Genomic DNA, 12,476 nt, shown 5'->3' on the forward strand with positions numbered 1-12,476 from the left:
CTGTTTAGAATGCTCGGAGGGGGGGTCTGATGCAGGACGGGCTCCTGGGGAATGTCTAAATGCTCATTCTGCCAGAGTGGGTGTCACCATGGGGTAGAAACCCAAGCAGTGAGAGTGGGGGTGGACCCACATCCTGGGGAGGACTAATGCCACCAAATAGAGGGAACTGTATCCCTCGAGAGAAAGGGTGGCTCCCAGGGCATTGGGGCAGTTGAGCAAGTTAGGTCCTGAACACTATTCCACCTATCTCTGGAAGTGGCTCCTCAGGAAACGGAGGTTGGCTGTCACTGTGGGCACCAAGGTGGAAGGGAAAATGGACGTTAAATGTGTGGAACCAAGGTAAATGGGGGATAAGAGAGGAGTTTCTTGAGAGTACACAAGGATGGATATAAAACATGTAATATTACACCATAACATATAGGAGATGACAGACTGATAATGTAAACCATAATGTAAAACATAGGATAACTAAGAATGTAAAGAACTGTATATCCTAAAGTATGCACCATAATGTAAGCACAGATGTCACCTTGTTAGAAAGCTAATGTCTCAGACTCTGTACATCACATTAAGTAAATATGATATGAATAAGGTGTAAGAGTATCGCTATGGAAGGAAAAAGGTTTTGTGGTGGATGTATGGGAGTGCTGTATATTATATATATGCATTGCTGTGGTCTAGGACTCCTGTGAAGAGAAGCTGAATAATTAGGGTAGGGGAAAAAAAAAAAAAAAGATATGATGTAGAATTTTTTCAAGTCAACATTCTTTATCTAAGTTCTTTATCTAACTTTATCCAAGATCTTTATCTAACCTTTAAATCCATCGCTATATGCCATTCCCTGGTAAGGGACCATGACATTATATTGGGCTTCAAATTTCGGGGAGTTCTGGATCACAGAGTGTTTCAACAATGGCAATGGAGGGATACTGGTATGGGATACCAATGACAGGTAATATATGGCTGACAGGGAGCTGTACAGGAACATATGTCCAGGGTGCATGGTAATGTTTGGATATACTCATAGTGGCAACAATTAAAAACCACAGCAGGGGGGGTACTGGATTCCTGGCCAATGGTGTTCTGTCATGGTCCCTAGGGGAGCCAGCGACAGTCTCCCAGTACAGCGGCGGGGACCGGGAGGGAGTGAGGGTTCAACAGTGAGCCCCTGATGCTAATGACTATGCTTGTGAGCCGATAAGCCTAAAATAAGAACAAGGCCTAGAGCAACATTGTGCCTGGGAATTTCCTCCTGTCAGCCTTCATGTTACTCAAATGTGGCCCAGTCTCGAAGCCAAACTGAGCATGTAAATGCAATGCCTTCCCCCCAGCGTGGGACATGACACCCGGGGATGAGCCTCCCTGGCACCGAGGGACCACTATCAACTACCAACTGATGATGCAACTGGAAAATGACCTTATACGGAAGTTCAATGTGGATCAGCAGAATATCCCTGTCTACATAAAATAACATGACTTTAAAATGCTGTTTGACCTAAAGTAAGGGGGAAATGGAAAAAGAGAAATGAGTTTTATATGGCTACGAGTTTCTAAAAAAGAGTCTGGAGGCTGGCAGAAGGATTGCCCTCATGCACAACTGAGCAGAGTCAGAGAGACAGATAAAGCAGATACAACCCCAGATATCGGTTCCTTCGAGGGCTAAAGAGACCCATGGGAATTATGGTCATGGCCGATGGGGTTAACTACCAGGTCAGATGGCCCCTTTTTGGAACTGGTGTTTATGTGTGATGAATCTGGACTCAGATGGGATCTTCCTCCATAAGGACTTCATGCTAAGATGATGGAGGTGCAGTTAATGTTGGGGTTTAAGATATATTTAGCGGATTTGAATCTCTGGACTGACAATGTGATAGCCAGGTCCTGAGCCTCAACAGGACTCCAGCACCTACAATATGATTTATTGGACTTATCACACTCAGCTAAGATGGAGTTGAAGAAGGACAACCACCACACCGTGGAGCCTAGAGTGATTACAACTGAAAGTGGGAGGATTGCATCCAACATCCATGTGGAATCTGAGCCTCCTCTTGACATAGAGGTGCAATGGACACAACCAATCCAATGTCCACATAGAAGAGGTGGCATTGGATTGGGAAAAGTGGACATGGTGGCTGATGGGTATGGGGAAAGGCAGGAAGAGATGAGAGGTTGAGGCGTCTTTGGGACATGGAGCTGCCTGGATGGTGCTTCAGAGGCAATCACCGGGACATTGTAAATCCTCACAGGGCCCACTGGATGGAATGGAGGAGAGTATGGGCCATGATGTGGACCATTGACTATGAGGTGCAGAGGTGACCAAAGATGTACTTACCAAATCCAATGGATGTGTCATGATGATCGGGAACGAGTGTTGCTGGGGGGGGGGGGAGAGGTGGGGTGGGGGGGGTGGGGTTGAATGGGACCTCACATATATATTTTTAATGTAATATTATTACAAAATCAATAAAAAATGTAAAAAAAAAAGAAAGTAAAAAGGGAGCCTACACAGTGGGAGAAAATATTTGCAGCCATATATCTGATAAGAAACTTAGAACTTGCATATATAAGAACTCATATATCTTGAAAATAAAAAGATAAACAACCATTTAAAGAATGGGAAAAAGATTTAAACAGACACTTCTCCAAAGAAGAAATACAAATGGCTAAAAAGCACATGAAAAAAATGCTCCAAATCTCTAGCTATTAAGGGAAATGCAAATCAAAACTACAATGAGATACCATCTTACTCCCATAAGATTGGCAGCTATAAAAAAAACAGAAGAATACAAATGCTGGAGAGTATGTGAAGAAAGGGGAACACTCATCCACTGCTGGTGGGAATGCAGAAGGATCCAACCATTCTGGAGGACAGTTTGGCGGTTCTCAAAAAGCTAACCATAGATTTGCCATATGATCCAGCAATACCACTGCTGGGTATATACCCAGCAGAACTGAAAACAAGGACACAAACCGATATATGCACACCAATGTTCATAGCAGCATTGTTCACTATCGCCAAAAGTTGGAATCAACCCAAATGCCATCAACAGATGAGTGGATCAATAAATGTGGTATATACACACAATGGAATACTACGTGGCTGTAAGAACAAATACACTACAAACACACGTTGATAACATGGATGAATCTTGAGAACCTTATGTTGAGTGAAGCAACCCAGACCTTGAAGGACAAATACTACATGACCTCAATGATATGAAATAAACAAGCTGCCTCAGAGAGCTAGAGACTGAACGATAGGCTTACAGGAAATCAGGGGGTGGAGGAAAGATGTGAGCCGACGTCTGCAGGGGTGGAATTTATGATGAGCTGGCGGTAAGTATGAACACAAAGAAGAGATAAAATGGGGCAGAGGGGTTGCTATTGGGTGGGGCTTTGCGGGTTTGAGGGGGGCTGGTAATGGGTGGATGGGTAATATTGCCCAAAAAGTGGGGGAGGGAGGGGAACATACGAACACAGGAGAGTGTCAGGTGTTGGTTGAGAGTAAAATGCTGAAAAAATCATATCAAAATATAATTAGAGGGTTACCTGTTTAGGATGCTCGGAAGGGATGGTCCGATGCGGGACGGGCTCCTGGGGAATGTCTGAATGCTCATTTTGCCAGAGTGGGTGATACCATTGGGTAGAGACCCAAGTAGTGAGAGTGGGGGTGGACCCACATCCTGGGGAGGATAATGCTATCAAATAGAGGGAACTGTATCTCTCAAGAGAAAGGGTGGCTCCCAGGGCATTGGGGCAGCTGAGCAATTTAGGACCTGAACACTGTTGCAAGTATCTCTGGATGTGGCTCCTCGGGAAACGGAGGTTGGCTGTCACTGTGGGCACCAAGGGGATGGGAAAATGGATGTTAAATGTGTGAAACCAAGGTAAATGTGGGGTAAGAGAGGAGTTTCTTGAGAGTACACAAGGATGGATATAAAATATGTAATATTACATCATAAACATATAGGGGACGACAGAATGATAATGTAAACCATAATGTAAAACATAGGATAACTAAAAATGTTAGAAAACTGCGTGTCCTAAAGTATGCACCACAATGTAAGCACAGATGTCACCTGTTTTGAAAGCTATTGTCTCAGACTATGTACATCACTTTAAGTAAATATGTTGTGAATAGGCTGTTAGAGTATCGCTGTGGAAGGGAAAAGGTTTTGTGGTGGATGTGTGGGAGTGCTGTATATTGCATACATGAATTGCTGTGGTCTAGGGCTCTTGTGAAGAGAAGTTCAATAATTAGGGGGAAAAAAAAGGAAAAGAAAAAGATAGGATGTAGAATTTTTCTAAGTCAACACGTATTCTATATCTAACCTTTAAACCCATCGCTATATCCCATTTTGCTAGTAAGAGATCCTGACATGATATTGGGGCTTCAATATTCAGGAAGTTCTGGATCCCAGAGTGGTCCAACAATGGCAGCGGAGGAATACTGGTATAGGATACTATTGACAGGGGATATATGGCTGACAGGGAGCTATACAGGGCATATGTCCAGGGTGCATGGTAATGTTTGGATATACTCATAGTGGCAACAATTAAAAAGTAAAGCTGGGGGGGTACTGGGTCCCTGGCCGGGGGTGCTGTGCCATGGTCCCTAGGGGAGCAGCGGCAGTCCCCCAAGTGCAGCAGCAAGGACCGAGAAGGAATGAGGGTCCAACAGTGAGCCCCTGATACTAATGACTATGCTTGTGAGCCTATATGCCTGAAATAAGAACAAGGCCTAGAGCAGCACTGTGCCTGGGAATTTCCTCCTGACAGCCTTCATGTTACTCAAATGTGGCCAGTCTCAAAGCCTAACTCAGCATCTAAATGCAATGCCTTCCCCCAGCGTGGGACATGACACCCAGGGATGAGCCTCCCTGGCACTGAGGGATCACTATCAACTAACAACTGATAATGCAACTGGAAAATGACCTTGAATTGAAGGTTCGATGCGGATCAGTAGAATATCCCTGTCTACATAGAATAATATGACTTTAAAATGCTGTTTGATCTAATGTAAGGGGGAAATAGAAAGGAGAAATGAGTTTATATGGCTATGAGTCTCTAAAAAAAAAAAGAGTCTGGAGGCTGTCAGAAGGATTTCCCTTATGCACAACTGAGCAGAGTCTAAGAGACAGATAAAGTAGATACAATCCCCAGGTATTGGTTCCTTTGAGGGCTAAAGGGACCCACGGGTTCTATGGTCATGGCAGATAGGGTTCACTGCCATGTCAGATGGCCCTTCTTTGGAGCTGGTGTTTCTGCGTGATGAAACAGGACCCAGAGGGGATCTCTTTTCGTAAGACTATCATGCTACTTTACTGGAATTGTAGTTGGTATTGGGGTTTAAGATATATTTAGGGGATTGAATCTTTTTACTGACAATATGATAGCCAGGCCCTGAGCCTCAACAGACTCCAGCTCCTACAATCTGAATTATTGGACTCACCTCACTCAGCTAAGATGGAGTTGAAGAAGGACAACCACCACACCATGGAGCCTAGAGTGCCTACAACTGAAAGCAGGAGGATTGCATCCAGTAACTATGTGGAATCTGAGTCTCCTCTTGACATAGAGGTGCAACGGACACAACCAATCCAAGGACCTCAGAGAAAAGGTTGCAGTGGAGTGGGAAAAGTGGACATGGTGGCTGATGGGTATGGGGAATGGCAGGAAGAGATGAGATGTGGAGGCACCTTTGGGACTTGGAGTTGCCCTGGATGGTGCTTCAGGGGCAATCACTGGACATTGTAAATCCTCCCAGGGCTCACTGGATGGAATGGGGGAGAGTGTGGGCCATGATGTGGACCAATGACCATGAGGTGCAGAGATACCCAGAGATGTACTTACCAAATGCAATGGATGTGTCATGATGATGGGAGTGAGTGTTGCTGGGGGGGGGGGGAGGGGTGCGGTGGGGGTGGTGGGTTCGAATGGGACCTCATATTTTTTTAATGTAATATTTTTACAAAATCAATAAAAAAAAAGAATATTTCTGCTCTGAAACAAACTGAGCTCTGTCTACTACGCTGTTGTAAAGGAAATCATTGGTCTGGCCTTTGTCATTCTAATTATCATAAGAATGGCACCCCCTTGTCAGGAAACTTCCCAGGGGCCCACTCCCAGCCCCGCCCACAAAGGGGGCTTTCCTGGTTCAGCAGAGCAATCCCGGCACTCCCCGATTCTCCACAGTTTCCTGGATTTATACCCCACCACAACAGGAAGTGCAGCCATAGATACTCCTATGGCAGAACCTGTTATTCTGCTTCCAAGAGACACCCCCATCCATGTAAAAATGGGAATAAAGGGACCTTTTCCATTTGGCATTGTTGGACTTCTCAAGGGCAGCAGTCTTATATCACAGGGAGGTAGAGTGCATACAGGAGTAATTGACTGTGACTATCAAGGAGAGTTTTTGTTTTCATGGTAATTCTGATGGGGCCTATTTAGCCAAATTAATAAAATTAGTACAAAATTTTTATCAAGGTGTTAAAAGGAATTTTCGGTTTTGAATCACTAGCTTACTCCTAAACTTCGAGTCTTAGGGTAGTCTTAAAGAGTAGTAATCCAAAAAATATACTGTTAAATAAGAGCGTAAGTGCATTTATGCTGCTCAGGTTATCCTAACTGGTTGCTGATTACTAATGTATTTCCAAGAACAAGCTTGCATGTTACAGGCAACATGATTCCAAAAGAAATCCTAAAAGCAGTAAAATGTAAGATGTGAAATGATGGAGAGCTTAAAAAAAAAAAAAAGCTATACCAGAAAAGTAAGAATTATGAGTCAAATTGTAAACTTTGTTTCTGTTGGTGTGTTGTAATTGTTTGTGTGTTTGTCTGTTTGTTCAATGTCAATATATATTTTAATACCTCCTGATGGTATAAATAAATACTTCTGAAAGAGTTCTTTTCAAATGGCTGAAAAATTAAATAAGCACTTATAATATTACCTAAGTTTGAAATGTTAATGAGATCTCTATAGTTGTATACAACTATTATAATAGAATATGTATATAGTTGATTAATAGAATTAGTCTCTTCATAAAAAAGTTCTTGCTTAAATTGAGATGAATAATTTATTTTTCTTCATAGGATAAAATGAAAGATGTAAAAGTTAAGTAAATATTGAAAAAGGTAAAAAGTTTGTGGGAATGCTAACGGAAATTTATTAAGGTGTATTTTGTCCTAAAATAAAATGGTTAGTTTTATAAAATCAGAAAATGGAGATATGCAGAACAGGACTAGTATGCATATAGCAAGTTGTAAAAGTATTGTGGTAGCATTCAGTGAGATAATGTGTTTTGTAAAAGTAAAACAAATCTGAATGAATATAAAAAGTGCAAAAACTATGTGAAAGGTCAACAGTGGACTTTTGCAGTTCTTTAAGGCTTTCTGCCTTGGCCTAATGGCAATGAATCCTGCTGCATAGAAGAAACCTGTGGCAGTGACCCTACTGAGAAACATCAGAGACAGTGGTATTTTAAAAGCCTGGAAGAGGCAAACAATTGAGACAAGCTCTAAGGTCCCTGCTACTCTATCAAATTCTTAAATGTTGTTTGGTTGGGCAAGACAAAACTATACTCCACTGTAATTGATAAAGTACAATGTTATCTCATGTTAAAAGAATTTGTAATATTGTTGGAATACTAGAAATCTTTTATCCCTCACTGAGATGTGTTAATTGGGAAAGGTCCTTCACGAGAGTAGGAGGACCTCCAGCAGGCTGCTTTTTTAAAAAAAAAAAAAAAAAAGAAGATAGCTTGTGAATTGGATGTGGCCAGTACCAATGTTGGCTTTGGGTGGGGTATGAGGCAACGGCAAGATTCTAATTGAGTACCCCTTGGGTTTCAGTCACAAATGTGGGAAGGGGCTTATAAGTACAATATGAAAAAGGAATTGTGTGCAGCATAGGCTGAAAGTGAAAGGCTTAACCCAATAGTGTCTGGTTACTCTGAAGACTGCCATCCCTGTCCAGGGTTGGATGGCAAATACTAAAAACAATGGACTGTTGTGAATCACTCTCCATGGGGGAGAGATCTGTGGAAGAACATCTGGGACACCTGCCAGCAGTGACAGGTGACTGTCATGTCCCTGCCCACTCCTCTAACATCCCTCTCAGGACTGTTGAGGCAGATGCTTCATGAAGATCCAGAGCCATGGAATTGGGATCTGAGAGGAAGCAGAGTGGCTCCACTGGGAAAGTGAACATCGTGAGTACCAGACCTTGGGGTGCCTAGCACAGCATTTCCTGCTGCCTGCTATTCACCAATAGCTTGTGGCCTTAATGCTCATGTCAATGGCTGACATCAGCACCCTCCTGCTCCTGGAAGGGGCAAAATATGCTTTCACTGCTACAGACACTGCATCAAGACCCTTAGAACAAGCCAGCTATTGTTTTCTGCCTGAAAAGTCACAGTGGACTATTTATATTCAGCACTGAGTTGTGGCCCCAGGTCCAGTGAAGATGCTGAGAGCAAGACCAAGGAAGACATTGAAATTATGTGATAAACTTCCAGCTGCCCCACAGCCCAAAATGGGGAAGTAAGAATTTGTCATTGCCTATGCCTCAAACTCTGCAAACTGGGGAAACTGAGGTCATTTTTGATCAAGTACTGGCCTATATAGCCTTGCTGGTAGGAAATCTTAAGCCTATGAGAAATGAAAGTTTAGCCATTAAATGTCTGCTAGTTGGAAGTCTTATTGTTTGTTGTTGTATAATCTATGGTAGTTATGGATTATGTATAAAATGCTTGAATACTAATCAGAACTTTAATAATGAAACAGTATACTTAAGTGATTTGATGAACTGTATAGATGTGTCTTGATGTAAATCTCTTTAAGTTTGAACAATCCTGGGACTGAATATACTGGGGAAAAAGGAAAAAAAAAAGTATTGTTCAAGCCTAAAAGTGAAAATATCATGCAGGAAGCTTTGCTGATCAGTGAAACATCATTTGTGTAGACTTAGCAAATCAAAAAGGGGGAAATGTGGGAAACCTGTTTGTTGTAAATGTTACACCTGTTAACTGTAGCAGTTGTTAGATGTTGCAGTTGTTCCCTGTTTTTGTAAATGATGTTGCAGTTCAGATAGCAAACAGCTGCTTGGAGGTTTCCAATAAGTGCCATGGAAAAACTAGGGGTGAGGCTCTCAGTTCCAGAAGCTGAGAGTCCCCTGGTCCCAGGTTTGTCTCCCCTCTTGTGTCTCTACCTTTATTTCTGCATTGTCTTCCCTTCCAGCCAACCTATTGTGAGCTGAAGGCAGCAATACTATTTATACTATTAGAACTATAAAAATTTCTTAAAATATTGCTTTTTTAAATGGATTTGAGGAAAACAGGAAATGACATCTTTACCTAATTCAGTAGGAAAGGTAAAGGGCAAAAGAAAAGAAAAATAACCTTTCTCTTCCTTGCTGCTACAGGGCATCTGGAGGACAAAGTTTGAATGTACCTTATTTTATAGCAGATACCTCAAGGGGAAAAATTTGGACACAGTAGATTGTGAGATGAATTTGTATGTTATAGAGTCAGCAGTCACTTCAAGATTATTTTGGAAAATTTTTGTTAAATATTTGAGGCAAAGAAAGTGAAGCTAATGATAAAACAATGCAAAGAAGAAAATTATAAACAAATGTGTACACTGCTTAACTTAGCAATAAATATTGCATGATGATGCAAAAATGAATTATTTTAATTAAAATTGTTATAATTATTTTAGAAGTATTGGGGTTGACAGATATGCTCTGAGGGTGCCAGAAAGAAATAAATCTACTTCTCATTCTATTAATTGGGAAATATAAAAATGAATGCATGTAATATAAACTTGGGCATGTATACAAGAAGAGTTAAAATATTTTGACACTGTTTTATCTGGAAAGTGTGACTATGTAGAGAAACAGAATAGACTCCTGTTTGTCATTCCAAGGAAAGCTGTATTCATTATATTAAATGAAGAGTACTTTATTTTCAGCCTATACCAAAAGCAAGGAAAACTGTGGGAAATGAGGGGACTTAGCACTAAGATCAGGGTGACTGAATTATTACAGTATAGGTGAACGAGTTCCTGAGATAAACTTTCTTGACAGATCTTTCTTTGGATGAGAATTGAATGAGGCAGTATTCCTCCCAGGTTTTAAGTATGGTGAAATGGGACATTGGATTGAATTCTGAACCAGTGCTGTTCCTATTTCAGTATATCCCCTGGGATATGAGTCCTCTGGGATCTTGTTAAAATGCAAATCCTGAATTGGTAGTTTGGGCTGGGGACTTTGAATCTGCCGTTCTGCCACTCTCTCAGACATGCTCATGCTGCAGATTCAGTAACCATACTCAGTGAGCCCTGACTCCCTGCCCAGAGTCTCAGCTCCTTAGAGAAGTGGTTCTCAACCTTGGTGCCTATTGAAATCACCTGAGGATTTCTCATGCCAAAGACAGGAACAATTAAATTTGTATGTTCAGCCCAGATATGAGAATTATTTGAAGCTCTCATTTGAATTCTGTATACAGAGACATGAGATCCACTTCCATAGCATATATGACATGATATGGTTAGTATATGGAAAACTCTTGTATTAATACCTATAAATAATCCCCAGCACAAAAAGTACATGTAGTTTTCATAAAAAGAAAATGATTATCATATAGATTAGCCTACACTTATATTTCTCAGAATGTGTTGATAGAGCAAATCTTTGTATGGCTGTACTTCTAAGTTTTCCATCTCTAAAAATGAAATAGTGCTAGATTATTTATTCAAGCATCTGTATTAGCCAAAGTGGTGCTGATGCAAAGTACTAGAAATCAGTTGGCTTTTTAAAACATTTTGGGGTAAAAGCATACAGATAAAAGGCCCTAAAGGGCCCACCTCAAGGTACCATAAGAGATACTTTCACACCAAAGATGATCGCCAATCTTTGGGAGGGTTCAGCCTTCCTCTATCTCAGTTACAGGCTGGCATATGGCTTGTTTCTCTCCAGGCCTCCTCTGCTCCTCTGGCTTCTTCAAAATGTTAGCTGTAAACTGTCAGGCAAATGACTCGTCTCTCCTCCTGGGGCCACAGATCAAAGCTGAGAAAGTTCTCTCCTCTGGTATCTACTATATGAGGCACACTCTCTCCTTGTGTGTTTTCTTGAGTGAGTGTCCATTTATAGGAACCTAGCAAGGGGGCTGGGGAATCAGGTTGAAACAAAGCCCTAATCTTCACAGGTAATTTAATCAAAACATGCCAGTTGAATCTAATGTAAACAAAGGTGATCACACCCAGAGAAGTACAGTTTTAAATCATAATCCTCTTTTGGAATTCATAAATAATATGAAACTGCTACACTCTATCCTCTGAATTTCAGAAGACACATTACAATATTGAAAAGTATAGCTTCAAGCAGTAACAGTGCTAAGTACAAAATCATATCACAATCAATTATAGAAATCATTTGTCTTGGGGGCAAAGTCCCCTCTGGCTGTATAACTGTGACACAAAACAATTTGTCATCTTCCAGTATACAAAGGGACAGAGATAGGATAAACATTTGAATTACCACTAGAAGAATTTGGGAGGGAAACATGCATCACAGGTCCCCAACATATCCGAAAACCTGCGGGGCATACGCCATTAGATTTCAAAGCAAAATTACGGTTTCTTCTATCCTTGGTGTCTCATGGGGCCACGCTTTCCCACAGGCGTGCCCAACAGTCATTTTCCTTCTTCCACACTCATCAAGCTTATGGATGGTGACTGAACTCAAGGCCTCACCCACCAGGAATGCTGAAGTGATGGCCACACTTTCCCAGTCTCTAGGGTATAGTCTCCACCCCCTTATTACAGTGAGGTAGTGGAAACATTCTCCTTCATCTCTGGTGTACATGCCCAGCCATCTCAGAACAGTGAGTTGGTGACCTGGCCTTCCCTAATCTATGAGAAACTGTCCAAACCCTCAGAGCAACAGGGTGTTGACCTCACTTTCTGCAACCCTTGGGGAATGTGCGTCACCCTCTCAGTAGCCTGGGGTGGCAAAACTCTCCCTGAACAGCAGGTTCAAACATATACCATCTTCAAATGCCAGGGCAAACTTACTCTCACCATACGTATGGGTGGGATTGCTCTCTCAGCCCAAGGAAATATCTTAATTCCAGACTTCAGCTTCCATGGTTTTCCTCTTAAAGCCCTTTTCCCCTCCATCTCTCCTCTTTGTGTCCCTTTTAGTTCATGCTGACAGTGGTTTTGTTTATACAGCTCTCAGAAAACTTGTTGGTTTAGCATGCAGGAAGCAGGGGTCCAAGCCTTCAGACAGTAATACTTTCCACAAGTCTTTCCCTGATAATTGAATGTTCAATCCTGGCTTACAATTTCCAAGTTAATTGATCAAATGTGGCCCTATTGTCTGGAGGCTTGGAATTTCTGGAATCAGTTTCTGGTTCCTTTGTGCTGAAGAATTTATCAGCTTATCTCTCTCATCCAGCATTTTGCTGTAAGTT

The sequence above is a fragment of the Dasypus novemcinctus genome, chromosome 21 (assembly GCF_030445035.2).
Source record: "Dasypus novemcinctus isolate mDasNov1 chromosome 21, mDasNov1.1.hap2, whole genome shotgun sequence".
Lineage (NCBI taxonomy): Eukaryota > Metazoa > Chordata > Mammalia > Cingulata > Dasypodidae > Dasypus > Dasypus novemcinctus.